Source organism: Euprymna scolopes, chromosome 11 (genome assembly GCF_053919585.1).
Source record: "Euprymna scolopes isolate OS-2025 chromosome 11, ASM5391958v1, whole genome shotgun sequence".
NCBI lineage: Eukaryota > Metazoa > Mollusca > Cephalopoda > Sepiida > Sepiolidae > Euprymna > Euprymna scolopes.
The window spans coordinates 67,110,564-67,136,372 of NC_136492.1; the positions used below are offsets into that span (position 1 = coordinate 67,110,564).

At 35.6% G+C, this 25,809-nt stretch overlaps 1 long non-coding RNA gene and 1 pseudogene across 1 annotated transcript in view; both read left to right on the plus strand.

Moving 5' to 3' along the window:
* LOC145288237 (uncharacterized) overlaps window positions 1-25,809 on the plus strand; it is a 330,880-nt gene that overhangs the window by 189,625 nt on the left and 115,446 nt on the right. The window lies entirely within an intron of this gene.
* On the plus strand, window positions 9,112-9,228 carry LOC145288289 (5S ribosomal RNA; annotated as a pseudogene).

Sequence of the window (25,809 nt, forward strand, 5' to 3'; positions counted from 1 at the left end):
TGAATATATTACTGTGTTTAGCCAAAATTTCGATATGTTTCGTATAAAACGTCAAACTTTAAAACGGTACTAATCTTGGTAAAATTCGTCGCCTCTGTCGAAAGTTTTAGGCAGACATGAAAACATACATATATACATACATACATACATTTATATATTGGTAACTAAAAATTTTCGACCCAAACCGATGAAAAAGCTTGCGCTATCTCTGAATACCCTTTATGTAAAATTTCAAATATTTAGACCAGAAATTGTCTGAGTAATTTGGAAGAGATTGCAGAGGTCATTTTTTTTTACTTTGACCCCTTAAAATTTGTTGTTTTGGGCTCAAATCAAGTTATTAAGTTAGATCCATGTCCAAGGAACCTATATCTGAAATTTCAAGTGTTTAAACTCCAAATTGTCGGAGGAGTTTTGTAGAGTTCTCAAAGGTCAAATCGTTGAACTGTGGCCCATTAACAGCGAAATTTCTGGCCGAAAACAGATCACCTAGATATTCACAAATCTCAGTACCCAGTATATCAAATCTCGAGTCTGTAGACTAAAAATTGGCAGAGTTATTGCGTAGGGAAATGTACACAGACACACAGACAGACAAACACACTCACACAGACACGTTCACTTTTATAGATATACTAGCATGGGCGCCCGTCGTTGCCCGGGTGTTTGGAGGTGGATGCTGAGCAAAAAAAAAAAAAAACGGTAATTTTATAAAATGTGATCCCTATTATGATCCCTTAAAATTTTTGTTTTGGGCTCAAATCAAGTTATTAAGTTAGATCCATGTCTAAGAAATGTATATCTAAAATTTCAAGTGTTTATACCAAAAATTGTCGGAGGAGTTTGGTAGAGTTCTCAAAGGTCAAATCGTTGAATTTTGACCCCTTAATCGCCAAAATTCTGGCCGACAACCGATCACCTAGATATTCCCAAATCTCAATACCCAGTATATCAAATCTTGAGTCTGTAGACTAAAAATTAACAGTTATTGCGTAAGAAAATGTACACAGACAGACAGACAGACACACACACAGACACACGTTCACTTTTATAGATATATAGATGCAGATAGTTAGATAGATAGATAGATATATAGATAGATATAAAAGTAAAAATGTCTGTCTGTCTTTTCTCTATGGTAGTTAAAGAAGACTATTATAAAGAAAGGCATTACTTTACATATTCACACTTTTTAATATATACATACGCACATAACCTTATGAACAGCACATTGGGCCCGAGCAAACTTGCGCAGATCTGCTAGTACTTCTATAAATTTGGGTATTTGTGTACTGATATTCAGTTTTAACAGACTTTTTTCTATTTATTTAAAAAGCCAATACAACTTTGGTATAATATGAGTCGTGGAATTGCATTCCTCTGCAAAATATCTAGTTAATTTGCATATTCTTTTAAGCATTCATTTTAATTAATTCCCTGTTAGTTTTTTCGTTTTTTTATGGGATGATCATCTTTAGTTAACTATTACTTGTAATTATATTCATGCAGATATTCTACATGATTTATACTTGCGTAATATTTGCGTTAAAAGGTAATAGTAAACAGAAACATCTTTCTATATATACTAGCGTGGGTGTCCGGCGTTGCCCGGGTGTTTGGAGGTGTGTGTTGAGCAAAAAAAAAAAGTGGTAGTATGAAGTATCATTCATCTGCAGGTAATTCACCAGTTTACAAACGGTAAATAATCGATTCTGACGCGAGTTTCTGCTTTCGTTATAAGGATTAATTATTAAACAATTCTGAGTAAAAAAAAAATTACAATTATCAACATGAAAAAAAAATTATATATCATATTTTCTTTATTGGCAGTCTCTAGATAGTAATTCAAATGGAAGAGATTATGTCCAAAGAGAACTATTATTTCATGTGTTTACTATCAATAAAAGAACCAATATGAAAAAAGGGTACTCCTGCAGTATTTTACCCACCGATTTCACGATCTTAGCCGAGCGTTGACGAACGCTTTCGGCGTTAACGCCGACGAAAGCCGAGAATTCGGAGCTACGGTGCAAGAACGCTAAAAGTATGTGAATAGCAACAACATTACAAGGAAAAGATATTACACACACAACAAAATGGATAAAATTAATACAAAAATTTTGGATAAAATAAATCACAAACACTTACCGTAAGTGTTTTTAAAGTAAAATAAATTTATTTTGTTGAATATTTTTTTTTTTTTGGTTCATTTTGTTTTCCGATAGCTTTTTTTTTTGGGGGGGGGGTAAGCAACAGTAATAAACACTTCAATGTATTTTTTTGTTTGTTTTTAAACAGTAACAACAATGTTTTTTTTTTTGTTTTTTTTTTTTCAGTAATGTTTGTAGGGGGGACAACAATTACTGTTTGTCTTTAGTTCCGACTGGAAGATTTTCTACTGACTGTAGAGGCAAAGTAGGGAGCAAAGGGTTTTCAGAGGATGTGGAAAGAAGCTCCTTTCCAACCAGGTAGCCTTCCGCGATTTGATATCGCTAAATTAAATAGCTGAAATGAAAGGCTGTGTATTTTTACTTTGAACAATAAAATAACTGAAATGAAACGCTATGTGTGTAATTTCAATGAAAATTATTCGTCTGCTGCGCGTTCGTTTGAAGCGCCCTGATTGGCTGATAGAGTATCGTACCGCTCGCCATGTTCCGGCGTTTTCCGACGGATGTCGATCAACGCTCGGCTAAGATCGTGAAATCGGTGGGTAAAATACTGCAGGAGTACCGAAAAAAGTCTGGAAATATATAAAGCACCCCGTATACACACACAAATATATATATATATATATATATATATATATATATATATATATATATATATATATACATATATATATATATATATATATATAGAGAGAGAGAGAGAGAGAAAGACAGAGAGAGATCGATAGATAGATAGATACTCTTCATTTCTTTCGCCTGTTGCCTGATGCGATGCCTGAGTAGTACGTGCGCGTAGGCTTCTTATGTATTCCTATCTCTCTTGTGCGTGTTTTATTTAGTTCTCCTTAAACATATACACACTGACGTTGATTATAGTATTATTAAAATGTGAACACCGACCAATACAAAGCAGACGCGAATAAAAAAAATGTAAAGTAATCAATTTTACGAAATTTATTTATTAAATACATATTTTATTTCATAGTAAACATTTTTGTGCGCTTATACTTAGTTATAAATATGTGTTTATTTAACAAATTTAGTCTTTTACTTTTATAATTTGATATTTAATACACAAATAAAAATTCTGTTTATTTTATTTATAGTGCATGGAGCGGCTAAATGTAATTTTCCCCATATTAATATAACTGAATAAGTGCAAAGATATAATATTTGAGTGATGTATTTTTTTGGTTAGTTTTTGGCAATTTTTGCTATTTTTGGTGATATTTTGGTGATTGTTTTTTAATCGTTGGTGATGTTTCTAAAATAGTAGGCGGTTATTTGTTCTTTATATTTAAGGTCGTTCACAACTATGAGTATGAGCCAATTTGATCTATGTATTTAAAAATAATAAGTTAGCAATTAAAATTCATAAACAATCTACATAATTATAAAACTCAAATGACGTTGTAATGAGTGTTGTAACCACACATCCGGTTTACGACTTCCGGTTGCGCATGTGTACATAAACATAAACCCATTACAGCGTAGACAAATAAGCACAAATTGCTACTTTTGCAGAATTTGACCTGTGGACTGAAATATTAGCGTTATAATTTAGAAATTATTATTTAATATGGATAGGGTCAACCAGAGGTCAAATAGGCCTTTGTCCGATAAGTGCATGCTCATTGGCTGATAGAAAAGGCGCGGTGGATACTAGAAAGCTGATTGGCTAACTAAAATCTCAATAGAAGCTGCATATATAAAAACGACAAACAACCACAAAATTCACGCATAAGCCTGAAGATTCCTACAGTGGATGAAACGCGGAATATTCAGTGTAGCTTAATAGCCATATATATTTTATAACTTACTAACTAGCTCTACCTACGTATTGAGCACTTGTGAAGTAAATACTTAAAGTTTACGCATAAATTTATACTTTCGTATATTAACTTTATGTGAGTAAATTAAGTAGTTATATATATATATATATATATATATATATATATATATATATATATATATACTTTTTATCTCCATTATAAAATCTTTCTCTATATATATTTGGGTCTGTAACGTCATGCTTACTTCACGGTCAAAATTCTAACGCGATTATCTTACATATTCAGTGGATGCATTTACACAAGTCATGATCATTGAATGCATACTAGCAACGACAAATAGAATTTCACAGAGCCTGAGTGACATCAAGTCTCCCAATAGTACCTGCATTCTTCGTCGCTTGCAACACTCCCTTAAAATTACTGCGGGTTATCGCATCAGCCGTTTACTATAGAATTCTCGCTTATAAAGTCTGTTGGCTTTATTTGGAATTTGAGTGGCATGAAACACTCTTACGTTTCAAGTACTTTATTCAGCTTTTTCAGTGGAGCTCGGGATAGTGCTTTCCCTCTTTATTCTTCCAATTTTCGTTCACCTTTCCCGATTTTTGTGGGATCAACTAAGGCGATTTTTTTTCATTTTACGCGTTTCCTACTTCTCTTAAAATATCTTCACTTTTGACTTCCACAAAAATCTTAAACATATTCATGCCATAAATAACATATGAACATGATACAGATCAGATTCTATTTAATCTTGATCTAATGATTCTCACACCTGCCAATATCATATATCTCTATGAAGTTACCATTTGCCGACGCATGCAACATTGTTGCCTCATCTAAGCTGGTGCAAAACCACTTGTCTCTCAAACTTTGATACAGTGCAAAATCGCTCTAACCTAATAGTTCCATGTACTGTTTGCCAAACTTTATTCCTTGTTCTACTGGTGCAATTGCTTCCACAGAATGTACTTTTACGAAATTACTGCAATTTTATTCTCTCGGTGTAAATGTCCCAGATGAACCTGACTAGCAACAAAATCCACCCCTTCATTATAGAGAACCAGTGGTTGTAGACTTTATACTCAACTGCATTCTTTTCTCGGACCCTCTGCGCCTTTGTAACCAATTGTACCAACATGCAGATATTTACATGAAATGTGAACACACATTTTGTTGCACAATTCTCTGTTTTAATTTTTCCCTGTAGATTGGTCACTTAATCACAACAACCGCTTATATCAATGCCAATATGTATTGCTTATGTTTTTTTCTGTAAATCGCACAAGGCAAAGTATGAAGCAACTTGATGCAAAGAGCTAAAAAATACCACTTCAAGGTGAAAAACTTGCCAACGATAAGTGTTAGCTGGATTATGAGGACTAAAGGACAACATTAAGGAAGAGAAAGTTTCGAGGCTGTCGAAATGAAACCCAAGATCCACTTTCTACTCTCCGCTTTAGGCAACTATTTTTTTAGAACGTCTTCCAGACTTACGCGTAATTATTTTTTTGATATTAATTTGAACTTTAGCTTATTCTATCGAATAATGTTGCATAGATCAGATTTTTCTATGAAATCGATGAAAAATTGGGTTAAAAATATCAAGGCACATTTTACCAACCTTTTAATATATTCGTGACATTTATATCCTAGTGTCGATACATTTTACCATATTCAGTTGGAGGTGACGGTTGTCAAGTGCTTAAGGACACTAACAACCTGCGTGTTCCAAGTTCGAATCCAATTCGTTCTATAAAAATCACTGTCACTTTGGATGTTGGCAACGTTAACCTGGTCCCCTTTCCGTAAGTCCTCTATGTCTTTCTAGAACGAATTCCAACTAGAAAAAAGATCGCGGAAACCAATGTCATCAATATAATCTTCGGATTAATACAATGATGATGATGATGATGATGGTGACGGTGACGATGACAATGATGATGATGGTGACCATATTGTCGTGAAACCTCCTTGTGAATCGGCTTTTAATTTTTAGCTAGGAGATGAATGAATTAAAAGAACATTACCGTCTATTACACTCGACCTTCAAGCCATCTATAAAATATATTCATGCTGTAAACATAGCAACGAGCTTCCATTTCACATTCGAATCTCTACCAACTTGTTCATGTAATATTTCTCCTTGTTTTAAGTCTCTCTCATTAGACAATTGTTGGCGTATGGTATCAAAACATTTGCGCCGTATCTAATAGTCAATATATGACGAAAGTGCAGCGCCCAGCAATGCTAATCATACTTAGGCTGCTGGTTTTTTTTTCTTATGAAACATGTCTTGAGAAGCCTAATTTTTTCTTTCAGCGCCAACGTTTACATGGTGATATCATTTTGATCCGTAAGATCTCAAATTTTTACTTATTTATTTATTTTTTTTATTACATTTTCACCCCAAACAAGGCACATTGCCACTTTGGTGTAGGGGGCTACTATCAGGGGAAACATCTACTGGGGTACTATGTAGGGATTTGGGCAGCAAGATGTTGGTTCACGTTGCACTTGAACTTATGCATGTCAGTACAGTTGGGGAAGCAGTGACCTGGAATGGAATTCCAAAGTCTAGCAGTTCTGGGGAAGAAACTACTGGAGTAGAAAGATCTTTTACATCTAGGGATCTCTACAGTGTGGGGGTGGGATTTTGCAGCTTGTCGGGTGTGTCGAGGGTCTTCACGTTGTGAGGGCACAAGTGCTTGCAGTTCATCAGAGCATTCACCATTAAAATACTTGTAGAACAGGCAGAGGGATGCAACGTTTCGACGATGGGACAGAGGCTGAAGCTTGGATGCCAGTTTAGGGCTTATCAGATTTACGATTCTCTTTTGAACCTTGTCAAGGAGCGAGAGACTAGTAGCTGATGCACCAGCCCAAATATGACAGCAATACTCCATACATGGGCGAATAGTGGCCTTATACAGGATAAGTACAGTACAGGATACTTTCGGGTGTTAGAAGTTTTCTAGCACGGTAGAGAGAGAGCCCACCTTCCTCGCAGCGGCCCTGGCAATGCCCTCGATGTAATTGTTCCAACTCATGTTTCCTGTAAACGTTAAACCAAGGAGCTTGAAAGACGTACTCTCAGATAAAGAGTCGTTGGCCATTGCTATAGGTGGTAGAGAAGGTTTCTTGTAATTATTGAATGACACCAGTTTAGTCTTGGCGGCATTGAACGTGACCATCCATTTTTGTCCCCATTCCACTACTGATTGGAGGTCATCCTCTAGTGTTTCTGCCATTACTTTAGATATATGTTCATTTGTTTTCCTGTCGTGCCTGCTATAGAGTGTGGTGTCATCAGCATATATACCCATCTCAGAGGGAATTTTGTCGGGGAGGTCATTTATGAATATCAGGAACAGCAGAGGTCCAAGGATAGATCCCTGGGGCACTCTCGCATTTATATCATATTGTTTAGATGTACGACCGTCGAGGACAACCTGGATTTTTCTCTTATATAAGAAGGATTTAATTATGTTAAGTATTCTACCAGTAATACCGTATGATCTAATCTTCCTGAGGAGACCCTCATGCCATACCCTGTCAAAAGCCTTAGATATATTTAGAGCTACCGCTCTGCCCTCTCCCGCTTTGTCCAGTGAATGGTATATGCGTTCAGAGATTACAGTGAGGATGTCTGCCGTGGAACGGGCTTGTCTAAATCCATATTGTTGGTCGGTCAGAAGTTTAGCATCTGTAAGGTGCTGGACTAGAGCATGGTTAATTAAGGTCTCAAATATTTTGGCGAAAAGTGGGAGGAGGCTAATAGGGCGATAATTTAATGGGTCAGTTCTTTTCGCCAGAATTCTTGAATACTGGTACCACAGAAGCAGTTTTCCAACAGCCCGGAAAGCAAGATTCATTAAGGCATTTGTTGTAGAGTTTGGAGAGAACTGGAGCTACTTCGGCTGAGCACTTTTTTAATAGCACAGCTGGGATGAGGTCGGGTCCACATGCTTTTGAAGTGTCAAGGTTTTTTATGATAGCATGCACCTGAGCAGGGGTGATTTTCAGATCGTCTAGCGTGGCGTCTGTCCGCATAGAAAATTGAGGTAGGGGGGGTTTAGAGGGTCCAGAGTGGAGTTTGAGGCAAACCGACTGGCAAGCATGTTAACCTTGTCGGTTGCTGAGCAAACAACCTCGTGATTGTTGGCTAGTGGGGGAATTGTTGATTGCCCATTATTTACTACACTGTTGTAGATTTTCCAGAAGTCACGAGTTCCTAGTTTTTGTGCTTCGATGCGTTTTTTAGTGGTTTCCGTAAATTCCCTCTTAGCTGTCGCTATTTCTTTCTTAACGTTACTTCTAGCTTCTATGTACTTCTGTCTATTTGAACTGGACTTATGTCGGTTAAACCTGCGGAATGCATGCTGCCTTTGAGCAATGGCAGTTGCGCAAGTCGAAGTAAACCATTGAGGAGAGTGGGGCTTGCTATATAATTTCCGCATGGGAACATGCGCTTCGATTGCAGTTTTGAACCATTCAGTGGTCTCAGTTGCACACTGTTCAGCAGGAAGAGCTTCTGCAAGACTTCATATTCGGTTTCGCTAGTAAATGATTTAAAAATATATCATTAAAATATTTATGATGACCATTATCAGCTAGGAAATAGGTGGAATGACGTTGTAGAAGACATAAGATTGGAATTCGTAGCCTGAAAGATTTAATAAAATTTTGGAATTAAAGGCTAATGTGTTATTCACATCGCCACTGATAGAATGAAAATGTTTTGCGATTGTAACGCACTTAAACTCTGTTTGGGTTCATATAGATAAATATACATAGATCGTAATTCGTTCTTTTAAATCAGTGTTTAGAATTAATTAGCAAAGAAAACAATAAGTTCTCAATTTAAAACAGGATAACAAATATGGATACTTGATCAAAAGAATCCGAGCATATTTTTGTTATTTATTTTATTACTAATCGTGAACAGGTTCAGAATTATTTGTTCGGTTGGCTCGGAAAATGAACGTTTAAAATGTGCGAATATTTGTATTAACGTTTTTTTTTTTACCTACTTTTAATGTCGAAGAGTTTTAAAATACTTAAGAAGTTTTGCAACGATAAGCACATCTGATCGAAGGTACTGATTTCAAATCTACGGGTTATTTTGTTTTCATATAACCCATTTATCATACGGCATAATCGCGTTGACACACCAGTTCTCGTCAGATCGCCGAAGTTAAGCAATGTTGAGCCTGGTTAGTACAAGATGGGTGACCATTTGGGAATTCTAGGCGCTGTATGTGCTCCCCGCTTATCTAGGCATTTGTTTCCAGTTGTCTTGTACACGCACTTCGCTTGCAACTGGTATTTAAAAATGTCGACTCAGGAGATATGGGGTTCAAGATTGCACAACTCCTGCTACAAAAATGTCACGCGAAGGCACCCCTTAGTGGGTATCCATAGTCTGTTAAAGACTGAAGAAGTCCCTTAAACCCATTTATCATAAATATATACCGACAACGTTGCATTGTATATTTTGATGTTACATTATTTATATATCGCTTAAGTTATGAATTATATTGAAATATCAAATAATTGATACCCTTTTATAGTTAAATGAATGAATGTAAACTACGTTTATACGTATCTATGTAATAAAGTAAAATAATTCTTCCCATTATTTGTCCGCTATAATTCTCAACCTAAAAACCGCATATGACAATCTGTTTAGCAATACATTTAGGCAGATTTATGATGCGTGTGAACTGACGGTATGCCTCAGTTTCGTTCACTTTCATGAAATTGAAAAAAAAATTCTGTTTGTAAATACGATAGACAAAAAGACGGGGAAACCTATAACACAGAACACGCTAGGTAACATACAAATATCCGTGCATGAGATCGCCAAGCTAATCAAGAACCTTGATTCCAGTAAAGCAATTGGCCCTGACGGCATCCAAATTATAGTGTTAAAAAAGCTTCAACCAGAACTTGCTCCCATACTTACGAAACTGTTTAAGCGCTGCCTTAAGGAGAAGTGCTTTCCGACTCCCTGGAAGACCTCATCAGTTTGCCCTGTAATTAAGAATTCAGGTGATAAGTCATCTCCCTCTCAGTACAGACCAATAAGTCTCCTGTGTGTCATGAGTAAGTTACTGGAATCCATATTAAATAGAGAAATATTCAACCACCTCAGCAGAAAAAACCGTCTTAGTGACATAATATGGTTTCCGCTCTGCAAGATCTACCGCAGATGTGCTGACGGTTATATCTCACAGTATTAGTGAATCTCTTGACAAAGGCTTCCTTTCTAGGGCAATTGCTTTTGACATATCAAAAGCCTTCGACAAGGTATGGCATAAGTCTCTACTTCACAAGATTTCCAGCTACGGTATAACTGGAAATGTTTTCTCAATCATTAAATCATTTCTCTCCGATAGGCTCATAAGAGTAGTAGTCGATGGACAAAAATCAGAGGCCTGCAGTATTAATGCTGGAGTCCCTCAGGGGTCAATTCTGGGCCCAACTCTCTTCCTGATCTATATCAATGACCTCCCTAAACACATACTTAAATCATTCGTTGACATCTATGCTGATGACACGACCATCTACGGCAACACATCAAAGGCTGTAAATGACAAAGTTTTCTCTGATTCTCTCTCCACTGATCTCGAGCGCGTGGTTCAGTGGGGAGGATGTGGCTGGTTACCTTTAATGCATCTAAAACCAAACTCCTATCCTTATATCACCAACGCTCTGATCCCCATCTGGCATCAATTGGGATGGATGGCTCTCCTCTGAGAGAGGTTCCGTGTTTTGACAAGCTTCTGGGTTTGACCTTTACTCCTGATCTGAAATGGAACATGTACATCAAGTCTGTTGCCAAGATCGCTGAAAAGATGGTGGGATCCTTCTACCGCTCCAGAAGATGTCTCACTACTGATGCAATTCTCTATCTATATAGAAGCCAAGTACGTCCAAGGATGGAATACTGCTGCCATATCTGGGCAGGAGCTGCTAAAAACAGCCTATCCTGCCTCGACAGAGTACAAAATAGACTTCGTGGCTTAGTGAGGGATGCCCTTTTCTCTACCCTGCAACCTCTCTCCCACAGAAGAGACGTTGCGAGCCTATCCTTGTTTTATCGTTATTTCCATGGCAGGTGCTCGTCTGAACTCCAATCTCTGGTCCCCCCTAGCCAATCTCTCACGAAAAACACCCGTCTAGCCGAATCCATTGAGAAAAATTTCCCCCACTCTTTATCTGTGCCTAAATCAAAACGTAGATTCCATGAACAAAACCTTTTTCTTAGAACTGCAGGCCTGTAGAACTCTGTTCCGTCTGCCTGCTTCCCACAGGACTACAACTTGGATGTGTTCAAGTCCAACGTTAACAAATTCCTAATGAACCGCCCCCTTAAGTAAACACTTCATCAAATCTCCACATTAACGTAATGAACGTACTTGCAATAACCCTTATCCCTGAGTGGCTTCCGGGCCTTGATAAGTGGTGACAACTGTGTAAAAAAAAACCTTCAAACTTACGCACTAATCAAGTTCCACTGCTGTCCACGTTCAGATTAAAGACTTTTTTAGTAGGACAAATATGTTATTTGCACACTAATTATTTTATATTTTACTCTTGCTATTGAATATATATATATATATATATATCCACATCTTGATATAGCATTTTCTTTTGACTCGTGTGAAATATTATCCTCCGATCCGTGCTTATACAGTGTGCCCCGAAAGAAGTTGACGGATTTGAAATTTAAATTCAACTGAAAGTACCACTCTACGATAAATATCAACTCCTTGATGGTGTAACAACTCATGATGACTTTAGTAGGATTAACCTAGATGCTCTGAATTCTTTTTTTCGCTAGTTTGATGCTTCTATTGTTCAATCTTATATTTGATCAGTTCAGCTTCTTTTGGGACACCCTATATATTGATACAATTTTGTAACCTCATTCAATAAAGTCCTTGCCTTTAATGAAGTACATTTAAATGCTCATTATGATCCATGATTTTAATACAGAACACCAGATTAAATAGTCATGGCTAATTAAACAAAATTAGGTATAATATGTAAATAGGGATCAGACGTTTGCGGATGGTTTTCACGAGTTCTTTAATTTTCCAATTAAACACCCGTGCACAGATTCTGCTAATTTTATAAAGAAGGTTTAGTATTGGACGTTAAATAATGGGGTTTATTCGATATTACTATACTTATATGATGCTGCATTAATAGCTTTATTAAACTAACTTTCTAAACAATAAACTTTTAAAATAATTTAAAGTTTTAATTGGCAGTTGTAAAAATATAACATTTTCCAAAAGTCAAACATTAAATTAAAACCGGCAAAATCAAACATGCAGATCAAATTCTATTAAATCCCGATTCCGTAGTTTAACGCTTGTTTTCTGATTAATGATGATGACATATTTCAGTGGTTTATGACCAGAGAATTGGCGAGTGGATTCGATTATTTGTATATCGGATTAATCAAATCCTTTACTTAAAACGGATGAGTCTTACGAGAGTTGGAAGCAAATATAGTTTAGCTTTTGATCGGTAAACATCGCCTACTAAAATGGCGAAGGCTGCTGTGTTTGCTTTGTGTGGTAGTTTAGCCTTAAATAAGATATAGTGAGAATTGTTTCCCTGGATGATCAACTACATTTTATGGGAATCACTCCAGAAAAGACATGAAACCACTTCATATAAAGAGTTAACACTTGCTAACGTTTAGTGTAAGAGATAATATATTCTGAATCAGAAAACAACTCTTCAATCGTTATCAGAAACAAAAGTTACGCGGTTGCCGAAAGTAAACCCAGCATCGACTTTTTACTCTTCTTAAATATATCACTTGATGACGTAATTATCGTTATTATCATCAGCAGCAGTTTTGCCGAATGAATGATTTCCCATTTACTATGTGAGATAAAATATTAAGAGAATAATGTTTTCAGAAATCGAATGATTAACACTGGGGAGAAATTGCTGGTTTAATTAAAGAAATTGTTAAGTATGCAAGAGTAGCCAGTATTGCCATTATGACCCCGGAATTGTTGTATCAATGCATTCAATTTTCTTCAATAGCCTCGTTTCTAATTAAAGTCGTTTACTCCGACTAAACTATAAGCATTTAATGTTTATGTGTTATGTCTACTGATCGTTTTTATGCTTATTCACAGTTCCATACATAAAGTTCCACACACACACACACACACGCACACACACACACACACATGATGATTGCTGCATCTTTCCAGATGATCGCCGTCACATTGAGTTCTCCCAATCTTGTCGTCCATGCCATCTCAGATGACTCTGCACTCTCGCCGCGGATTTGCACATCTTAAAGCAGATGTGACACACAAATTGAGAAATTTCCACTGTTGACTTCCTCTGGAGGTTGAAGGGTATTCCTATGAACAATCACATGTCTTCGCAAACCAGCAGTAGACGTGCAAACTTTGCTACATATTAGATTGGATCGTTTGGTTCGGACTAATAGGTGCAAAGTTGACATGAACAGGAGTTTTTGTGCGACTTAAGGTGGTTGATGTAGCCAGCTTTGGATCGTTTGTGTTCGTTACAACTCTACTTTCAAATGAGTCCTTGTTTGTTTCGTTCACCACACTCTTTTCTTCTACCTCTTCTTTTACACACGTCCGTTCGTTTTCCTGACTCAAACTCGTCTCACTTCCCGCTTTCCTCCTCTCGTTATTTATGGAATCAGGGTACGAGATTCTACGAGATTCCCCGAGATTCCACGAGACTTTTTTCCACATAAACGCATGCGGGCGCCATCTTGATTCTTAGTAGCCACTTTCTCCACAGAAGGGTATTCCTATGAACAATCACATGTCTTCGCAAACCAGCAGTAGACGTGCAAACTTTGCTACATATTAAATGGATCGTTTGGTTCGGACTAATAGGTGCAAAGTTGACATGAACAGGAGTTTTTGTGCGACTTAAGGTGGTTGATGTAGCCAGCTTTTGACAAAAGCACTCGTTCACAAGTGTCACATTTTCAGCTCTGCGTGTCATGCTTAAGACCATCAATTAAACCTTTGCGAAGCTCTCGCTTCAGATTGCTGTGGCCATGCTTTTCTTTCTCTAGAGCATCACGACTTTCACGTACGACCTTTTCAGAGTAAGTTCTTCCCATGTGTCGATGTCGATTTGTAAGACTTTCAAATCATTTTTTGTAGACTCCCTGAACCTCTTCCTAGGCTTGTGTTGAGGGTGCTTGCCATTTTCCAGATCCCCTTAAAAATATGTTTTAGTAGCCTACAATCTTTCATTCGAACCAGGTGGCCCACCCAACGCATGTGAGATCTGATTACAAGGGTGTCAACACTAGAGCAACATGCTCTCACAAGTACTTTAGTATCGGGTACTTGTGGTTGCCATTTGATGTTTAAGTCACGTCTCAAGCATTTCTGGTGAAATCGTTCAAGCCATTTAATGTGCCCGCTGCCTGCTGTCGCCATACGTGTGTGAGAGCGTGCAGCTGTATATATGTCGATGTATGTATTCACGAGTATTTGTATCTGTATGTGCGCATGTGCTTACATGTATGCGTGGTGGTGCAAGTATGTCTGAATCAGTATGCGCATGTAGGCTCGTGTATACGCCTCTTTCGGCGTATGGGTGTCGATGCGTGTATGTATCTGTGTATGAGCGCATCCATGCTTATGCACACATACTCAATTTAGCACCTTAAGGAAAATTTGACGTGAGCGGGAGCGGCGCGGGTGTCTATGCATGCATGCGCGCATATGTGCATATATCTGCACGCCAGGGCGTAGATGTATGTGTACATGTGGACGTTTCTTTAAGTATATATGTGTGTACGTGCGCATGTGTGTGCTCGCGTGCGCAGCCGCTAGCTAATCCTCTCCAAGCAATTAACAACAAATAAAAACTAAATAAACCGAATCATATCCGCCCCGCCTCCGAACCTAAGCGAACACCCAACAGGTAAAAACATACTTATCAGGAAATCATCTCACCAACGAGACGCCAAAAACTTAAACATTAAGATTCGAATTTTAAAGCAACCCCCTCCTCCTACCCCCATATATCCCCTCCCCCTCCAACTATCCCTATGCCATCAGCCACACCAGAAATGAACTTCCCAGACCCTCCCCCACAACCACCTAATGTCCTTAAACTCCCAAACTAAAACATTACCGACATACCAAGCACCCTCCTCCCACGTTTCCCCCTTGATCCCTTCCTCTTTTTTCCGCTCTTCTCACACCCCTCCCCTGACATCATTCACTCTTTCATCCCATCATAACGAAAATTTCTGTAAAAGTCTGAGGAAGCTACAGACGGCCAAAAAAAACGGCCGGGTAGCTGAAACAATACTGTAACTCACATAGAAAGATACGGTAATGAAAAATAAAACGCATATTTGCTCTACAACAGTATTGAGCACTTTCTTCAGTTTTTATTAATTGCCATTTCTACTAAATTTATATATATATATATGCATATATATATATATATATATATATATATATATATATATATATATATATATATATATCGTAGTGATTGGACAATTCTAATATTTTCCCGATTTCGATACAATTATCGTTTACGTAGTAAATTTCTGATCCCGATAAAATTACTGATTCCTATTCCGTCTCTTTATACATCTCTAAATATTTATAAATTTTTTTTTTACATGTACACCGTAAAAACATATGCCAAATGTGCAGATATTTTCTCCAACGTAAAATACACTTGTGAAGATGATCTGTCGATTTTAGTTTGACATAAAGAGATATTCATTATTTTTCATTACTATCAGCAGTAAAAGATTTTGCATTAAACAAATTCAAATAAAACGCCAATTACAAGAATGATTTTGGGCATCGGAAAATAGGCAAATTTGTTTTTCTGATTCCAATTTCGATACACCCCAAATTCCGATGTTCTGATTTCCGATTCCTATTAATCGTCTTAACACCAATATATATATATATATATATATATATATATATATATATATATATATATATATATATATATATATTTATACATATTTATATATATATATATATATATATATATATATATTTATATACATATTTATATATATATATATATATATATTTATATACATATTTATATATATATATATATATATATATATTTATATACATATTTATATATATATATATTTATATACATATTTATATATATATATATATATATATATATATATATCAGTTGATAGAGTGCTTGCCCTGCATGCAAGAGGCTCGGGTTTCGAATCCTGAGTTCGGATGTGTCTAACTGATGAGCCCAAATGAGAGCGAAACTCGAGTCTTGGACTTCCGGTTCTTTGACTTTCATGGCTCTTGTGGGCTGCGACGTTGTTTGGCTGTGGAATTTATTATATATATATATATATATATATATATATAGATAGATAGATAGATAGGTTGATATATATATATAGATAGATAGATAAATATATAGATATAAATACATATATATATGTATGTATGTATCTATGTATAATTATAAAGCTTAAATGACCTCGTAACGGGTGTTGTAACCCAACATCCGGTTTACGACTTCCAGTTCCGCATGCGCACATAAATAAATAATAAACGCAACAATAAAACCTATTGTTTTACTGTGTACTTTTCAGCGTCCCAATTCTTTTTTTTTCGCTTTTAAATTATCCAAATAAACAATTGTTAATACTTTTTGCATTTTCTTTACATCGTTCATTTCCGTATTAAGTTTTTAGTTATTTTAACGCAATGTTCTTACAAATAATTCTACATTAACCCGTTGACAACTATAAGAACATTTTACAACGGCGATTAATCCACCGTCCTCATTTAAAAAAAATATTCTCCATTTTTTTAATACACCTTTCTTAAAAAACCTTTCATAGATTTTCTTCTACACTACCAACATAAATATATAACAGCGAAAATGAGTTTTGTTACAAATAAATAATCAACGCGACAATAAAACGTATTGTTTTACTGTGTACATTTTCAGTGTCTCAATTTTTTTTTCGCGTTTTAATTAAAAGGTATATCAAAATTTGAATTTAACTTTAAGTATTATGGTATCTGCTCAGTGCACATTTACCTATAAATATTGCAAACTTCTTATAATTCAATGGCTGTAAGATTTTTTCAAAAATAAACATTTATAGACAGAACGAATCATAGAAATCTATCTATATTCTTATTTTCATTTTAATATACTTTCATAGAAATGTTTCTGTTATGTCACAAAAAAGTATTTTCTTTACATCACAAGTGTCACGCTCATACATTAATTCCATTGCTAATATAACATACCGAACCACCGGGTCACGGGCAGTATAGTATAGTATAGTATAGTATAGTATAGTATATATATATATATATATATATATATATATATATATAAATTGTTTGATTATACAAGCACTATTTGAATACATATATGCATATTTGTTTCTGCAGGGATGCCCAGTCAATCTTTAATCGTTAGGTCAGCAATACGAGATCAAATTCTTCTTGGTCTGCTGACCTGACTGAGCAAGATCTGTACCTGGAGATCTTTGCAGAAACATATATCTAGCCAGTAATGTTTTCATAATAAATAATTTATAAACACTATGTCCATTCATCGAGCCTTTTTTTAATAAACACAGAAGTCTAAGTGGATTTACATCTAAGAAACAAATTGTACCACCATTATTAATATATATATATATATATATATATATATATAAATAGATAGGTAGATAGATATAGATAAATAGATAGGTAGACATCTGTATATATATATACGTGTATATATATATATATATATATATATATATATATATATATATATATATATATATATATAGCAATGATCGGTATAATTTATTGACATTATGGCTTAAAATGTGCATACTTATTCAGGACATAGTTTTATCATTCTAGTCCAACAATGAAGAGATTGTAAAACGAAGATGAATAATTTGGGGAACAAATGCGATCATTAGACTAGACTATGTTTCGAATATAACATTGTGAGAAAATAGGAAAATACATAAAACTGGCAAAAAAGATACAAAATTTCTCATATGTAAAACAAAAAAAAAAATGAATAAATAATGATAGAAATTTTTTAAAATATAATAAACCAGTGACACTCATATACAGCAGAATCAGTTGTTTGTATACTTGATCTGTAAGGTATTTTTGAAACTGGGTTGTCGGCTTCAATTTGGGTAGTGCTTTAGAAAAGTTTAAGAATGTAGAGGGGGTCGCTGCGATGTAAGTTGGTCTATCTCTAAAGGTCAGATGTTATGGTCGATTGAAAATATCATCACCCAGCGCTTTACAAATGATGCGTTGACAAATTTTCTAATTGTGAAATGGAAAAAAAAATAATCCACCCCAACCAGCCGCAATAACTTGGTGATAAAAGTAAACCTTCTCTGCAAACAAATTTAAATTTGTTTTTAAAGGAGATCAAGCAGGTGCTGTTAAAAAATATTAGCAAAATACTTGGGACTTCAAAACAGTCTTCTAATCTAGTAGGCAACGCCCTTTTCTATTCTTTGCAGCCCGTTTCCAAGAGAAGAGACTTTGCGAGCCTATCCCAGCTCTATCGGTATATTTATAACAAGTGTTCGACTGAGCTCCAATCTATGCCATCCCTCGCCAATTCTTTACAAAATCGCTCATCTAGCTAAAATCACTATCAATAATCCCCCACGTTCTATCGTTGTCTAAACCAAAACATGGATTCCATGAACAAAGTTTCTTCCCTAAAACTGTTCGCATGTGGAACTGTGTTCCGCTGATCTTCTTTCCAGCTACAATATCATTATCTTCAAGTCAAACATAAACAAGTTTTTGTTCAACCGGTGTAATTATACCAAATTACTTTTAAAAACGATTATTACACAACTGTCCCAATGACTACAATACACATATTAACACTTATCCTCGAGTGATCGCCGGGCCTTGATATGTGGTGACCCTTTTGTAAAACAAAACAAGTTTATGCTGTCTACAAATATGTGATTTATCGAATAGCACGATCACATTTCGATGTGTGATCAATCCATTAACATTAACACTAAGCCGTTTATAGTCACTTAGGGTTTAAGAGTATATCTGAGAAAAAAGACCAAATCCTGTCTGCACATCCCTCGGCTAACATTCACATCTGTGGTGACTTCAACGTCCATAACATGGAATGGCTGACCCACTCAAATAAGACAGACGACGAGGGGAGATTCTGTCATGATTTTGCCATTGCTTATGATCTCACACAGATTATTCGTGAGCCCATCCGTGTGCCCGATACTACAGGTCAGTATGCAAGCCTTCTAGACCTTTTTCTCTCAACTTCCCCTGAGCTATGTTCATGTTCCGTTCTTTCTCCTCTAGGATCCTCCGACCACTCCGTCGTATCAGTTAAGATAAAAATGAAATGTAATAAGTCCCCAGACGTACCCTTCCAGTGTACTGTATGCCGATATTCCATGGCTGACTGGGATAGCTTCCGTACATTCATATCTGATCTACCTCTGCATTCCATGTTTAAAAAGGATGTGTCCTCTATAGTATCAGACCTGACCGAATGGTTCATTGTAGGCATAGACCGATTCATACCATCTAAAAAATTCTCACAAAAACCTAACAGCCAGCCATGGTTCTCCCCAGGATGTGCTGCTGCCATCGCGAACAGAAATCACTTTTTCCATAGCTACCAACGTAATAGATGCACTGAGACTAAAGCCGCCTTCAGGAACGCTAGCAACCACTATAAAAGCGTAATAAAAAATGCAATAGAGCTATATGCTCAGTCCGTTAAATTCAAAGTAGGTGATCAGCGGCTTGGTTCCCACCAGTTTTGGCAAATAACAAATATGATTCTGAACAGAAGTGTGCGTTCTATCCCAACCACTATCAATGGACCAGAGGTCATCTCGTCAGCATCAGACAAGGCCAAACTATTTGCCAAGAAATTTGCAGCCAATTCTATGCGACGAAGTCCATCAACTCCCCATATTTCCTCCTATAACACAGAACACGCTAGGTAACATACAAATATCCGTGCATGAGGTCACCAAGCTAATCAAGAACCTTCATTCCAGTAAAGAAACTGGCCCTAACGGCATCACAATTAGTGTTAAAAAGCTTCAACCAGAACTTGCTTCCATACTTACGAAACTGTTTAAGCATTGCCTTAAGGAGAAGTGCTTTCCAACACTCTGGAAAACCTCACCAGTGTGCCCTGTATTTCAGAATTCAGGTGATAAGTCATCTCCCTCTTAGTACAGACCAATAAGTCTCCTGTGTGTCATGAGTAAGTTGCTGGAATCCATATTAAATAGGGAAATAGTCAACCACCTCAGCAGAAATAATCTTCTTTGTGGCACGCAATATGGTTTCCGCTCTGCAAGATCTACCGCAGATGTGCTAACGATTATATCTAATACGATTAGTGAATCTCTTGACAAAGTCTTCCTTTCTAGGACAATTGCTCTTCGACAAGGTATGGCATAATGGTCTTCTTCACAAGATTTCCAGCTACGGTATAACAGGAAATGTTTTCTCAGTCATTAAATCATTTCTCTCCGATAGGCTAATAAGAGTAGTGGTAGATGGACAAAAATCAGAGGCCGGCAGTATTAATGTTGGAGTCCCTCAGGGGTTCATCCTGAGCCCAACTCTCTTCCTGATCTACATCAATGATCTCCCTAAACACATACTCAAATCATTCGTTGACATCTATGCTGATGACACGACCATCTACGGCAACACGTCAAAGGCTATAAATGACAAAGTTCTCTCTGATTCTCTCTCCTCTGATCTATATTTACATTATCAACGCTTTGATCCCCATCTGGCATCAATTGAAATGGATGGCTCTCGTCTAGGAGAAGCCCCATGTTTTGATAAGTTTCTGGGTTTGACTTTTACTCCTGATCTGAAATGGAACACGTACATCAAATCTGTTGCCAAGATCGATGGAAACATGGTGGGATCCTTCTACCGCTCCAGAGGATATCTCAGTACTGATGCAATTCTCTATCTATATAGAAGCCAAGTACGTCCAAGGATGGAATACTGCTACCATATCTGGGCAGGAGCTGCCAAAAACAGCCTATCCTTTCTTGACAAAATAGACTTCTTGGCTTAGTGAGGGATGCCCTTTTCTCTTCCCTACAACCTCTCTCCTACAGAAGAGACGCTGGGAGCCTATTCTTGTTTTATCGTTATTTCCATGGCAGATGCTCGTCTGAGCTCTAATCACTTATCCCCCCTAACTAATCTTTTACGAAAAACACCCGTCTAGCTGAAACCACTGTCAAAAATGTTCCCCAGTCTTTATCTGTTACTAAATCAAAACGTAGATTCCATGAACAAAGTTTCTTTCTTAGAACTGCACGCCTGTGGAACTCTGTTCCGTCTGCCTGCTTCCCACATGACTACAATCTGGATGTCTTCAAGTCCAACGCAAAAAAACTTCCTGATGAACCGCCCCCTTAAGTAGACACTTTATTAAATCTCCACACTAACTTACTGTACATGCAATAACCGTTATCCCTGAGTGGCTTCCGGGCCTTGATAAGTGCTGACTACCTTGTAAAAAAAGGGTTAGTGTGTAAGTGTTAAAGTTAATGCGTAGATCAAACATTGGAATCAAAACAACAAGGTATATCACATAATATAAAAGAACCCATATCAATAGAAAAATCAATTTTCGAAGCGGTTATTTTATATTCGATAGTATGATCTCCTCGCTCTTAAAGGTGTGCATTAGGCGTGTACATTTTTGTTTAGAAATTTATATAACCTTCTTTTAATATTTTTTGCTTGGTCATGTGCGCTCTTTCCAACTTTTGACTGAATTACGATATATTTTCGAACGAGAATCGTATTTTTCTATATGCGATCTACCGGGAAAATCGCTTTCTTTTTAGCAGTACATTGTATTAGATTGAAAGCGTGCGTAAACTAGCTTTTATATGATTTTTTTCTCTGAAATTTAATTTTAAATCCAATTTAAATCCATGCAGATGCATAACATATTTAATCAATAAAAGAAATAACTACAATCATATTATTGTTCGCGTTGAACTGCGCAGTAAATATCTGTAACTGGAGTAGAAGCTTAATGATATTCTGCAATACCCTCCATTTATTTTTATGCTTCAGATTTAATCTCCTTGCTACTTCGGGGCTTGGAGACCTGGGAATAAATTATCAGGCAGGAATGCGTTTTTAACAATCAGCCTTACAAGGTTATGGACCACTTACGTGGTCCAATACATATTGGACTGAGGCACGCCGTCGCGGTATTACCTAGGCGGTTCACTCTCTTAGGCTTGCAAACCGGTTTTCGGATGAGGCACATTTATTGCTTGTTGCTTGAGGTGCTCTTACCAGGAAATGCAAACTGGGATGCACGGGCAATTTTTGCTAGGCCAGAGTTCCTCTCTTGTAAGGGCGCTGGCTTGACATCTCCACTTTCTGACCTTGTATCACATCTTGTGGTAGGCAGCAAGTCAATATCTACTCTGCAATAACTTCTCATAAAGAAATAAAAATGTATACAAAATATTTATCGATAAAATCTAATGTTTTATTATTCATCGCATGCAATTTTCCTTAACGATCATTAAACATTTAATAAGGGTTTTGTGTAAGTATTAGATCTAGCTTTCATCTCATTCTTAATATAGGAAATTTATCTATTTAGCAGTCGGTTTCTTAATTATATTCTGCGTAAACTACACATTGAACTAAGCGTTCTTAATATCTAATGTATTACATATTAATATAAGCATTGCTAATACTACAATTCCTCATGATATTGCAAAAATAAACACTTATGGACTTCAAACTAGTTTTTTTTTAATATAAAAGCATGAGGCGACTTAATGTAGTGAAGTAAAAAACTATTTCAAGATAAAAAAATAACTTACCAACGATATATATATATATATATATATATATATATATATATATATATATATATATATACTAGCATGGGTGCCCGGCGCAGCCCGTGTGCTTTGAGGTGTATGCTGAGCAAAACAAAAAAAAAACACGGTCAATTTTTTTTAACTTTGACCCCCATTATGACCCCTTAAAATTTTATGTTTAAGTCCAAGAAATCTATATCTAAAATTTCACGTGTTTAAACCCAAAATTGTAGGAGGAGTTTGGTAGAGTTCTCAAAGGTCAAATCGCTGAACTCTGACCACTTAACTGCCAAATTTCTGTCCGAAAACCAATCACATCGATGTTCCCAAATCTCAGTACCCTGTATATCAAATTTCGAATCTGTAGGCTTAAAATTGACAGAGTTATTGCGTATAGAAATGTACACAGACACACAGACACACACAGACACTTTCACTTATATATATATATATATATATATATATATATATAGATAGATAGATAGATAGATAGATATATTATTAAATCGAATAGATTCTGACTCAGAAAACAGCAATTCTTCCTTCTTTGCCAGAAACATCGCTCAGTGAATGTGAGTGCTGACTAAAAGACAAAATAAGAGAAGCGAAAATAATAGAGCTGCCTAAAGAAAAACCCTAATCTATTTTTTACTCTCCTTAACTTTACCTACCTGATTAACACAAGTGACATATGCTAATCTAATTCGGTGTCGAATAATGCAAAATATCAACGCGTGTCTTCAGAAATTATAATTTGGATTCGTTTCAGTGATTTTTTTTTTTTTTTGCATTCAATCTTGCTCTTGGTTCTTTGTTAATAAAATTCCTCATCCTTATTGTTAGTCAAAGATATTTTCATTTGCATACTCACACATACATTCACTGAATCCCAGGAATACCGGAATACGGTTATACAGGAAACATACATTTGTATCGCGCTTAATGTCATTAATATTATTATTGCTATTGAAGTTAAATATTCTACATCTGCGTTCATTTACATTTTGAAATATTCATTATTAGTTGTACATTTTATACTTACAAAACATTGTAAATAAAACATAGGTTAGATAGTGTCCAAATAGTGTCTGAGATATTACTAGCAGCTTGTTCAGCATTGCCCCGTAATAAAATACGCTTAAATATGATATTTGGATTAATGCAGATTTCATATTATTATATTATATTGGACCCGATATATAGTAATGATTTAAATTAAAAAAAAAAAAAGAATGGCTCGTGCGCCACCACTGAGAATCGAAACTAAAACGTTTAGCTTACAATTTACTTTGTCATTTGATGTTAATGCCTGACCTATGAAAATATGTTTGCTGCCATGCTAAAGATTAAAACATGAACAATAGCTATTACGTTACGCATGCATATTCGTAGTACCATCGTTTGACCTTCATCTGGCAAATTACATTTTTTTAATTTTCACACTTTTGTACTGATTTCATCCAGCTAAAATCCAAATATAAAGTTTCGCATGGGTTCGAATACCCTATATATGAAGTTCCATGTCTGTAGATCAAAAACTGACAGACGAGTTTAGTAGGCCAAACAGTTTAAACAAATATATATATATATATATATATATATATATATATATAAAGAGGTTTATGCTTACTATAACCTTTTTGCACAAATATTACGCAGATATAAATCATGTAGAATATCTGCATGGAATTAAGTACATGGAAGTTAACTAAAGATGATCATCTCAGAAGAAAATCGAAAAAATTGTTAAGAAATTAATTAAAATGAATATTTAAAAGAATATACAAATTCTTTTTATTAAATATTCAATTTGTATCTATTTGTTTTCAAAACTGTTTCAGCTTAATTGTGCAAACTGCATATTTATCTTGTAAACCTACTCGATACTCGTTACCTTCGGGACATAATCAGTTGTATAATATGTTTAATATTTAATTTTTTTTTTAATTAACTAATGATGACAAAGAAATAATAATGATAGCAAATAAATGGTTTCTTAAATGACGTTCGCTGTTGCGATTTCATTAACTCAGCGTTTCGACACATTTCGCCATTTAACATAATATCATTAACAGTGCCTGTCTGTCTGTCTGAAGAACGGTCGCTGTAAAAATAACTCTGAATTTTTGGTTTAGACGTGAAACCTGATATATAAAGGGAGTTGGAACCTGTGGAACAGATTCGATTTGGTTTTAACCGGTAAAAATAGCTGCTAAGAGGTCAAAATTGAAAATAATTGGAATTAAACAAGCGCAAGTCGATAAAACGTGTTATTACTACGCATACGCAAATATATATTTTGCAGATGAATGAAATTCCATGACACATATATAAGACAGTTGAATTTTATTTTTAAATAAATAGAAAAAGGTGTGTTTAATATAAATATACATATAAAAAGAGCAAAAACAAACTTATAAGAGTATAGATTCACAGTTGGTATTATTAGATTCTTGGGACTTTATGCATACAATGTATATTAATAATGCAATTTACATTCCCTCCTTTCTCCTCTCGTATACTTATCTCTTTCCCTCTGATATTATTTGAACTTAAATATTTTTTTTATTATTTTTCAATGTCCAAAGGTCGCAACATTATACTACATATTTTATACGTTACTTTAATATTTCTTTGTTTATTATTCATTCTATTGTCTAATCTAAATGTTATTAAACCTGTTTCTATCTATATTTACATTTTATATAATCCTAGCCTTTCTCCTCTTCTGATGAGAAGCATTTAGCTTTAAAATGCCATGCCCTGCACATGTTTCTTTTTATTTTTCTCTCTTTTACTATTTTACAGTTTTTTAATTCTGATATTATAATAACGTTATATGCAGCTTTTATCATTTAGCTTTACTTAACTTATATATATATATATATATATATAT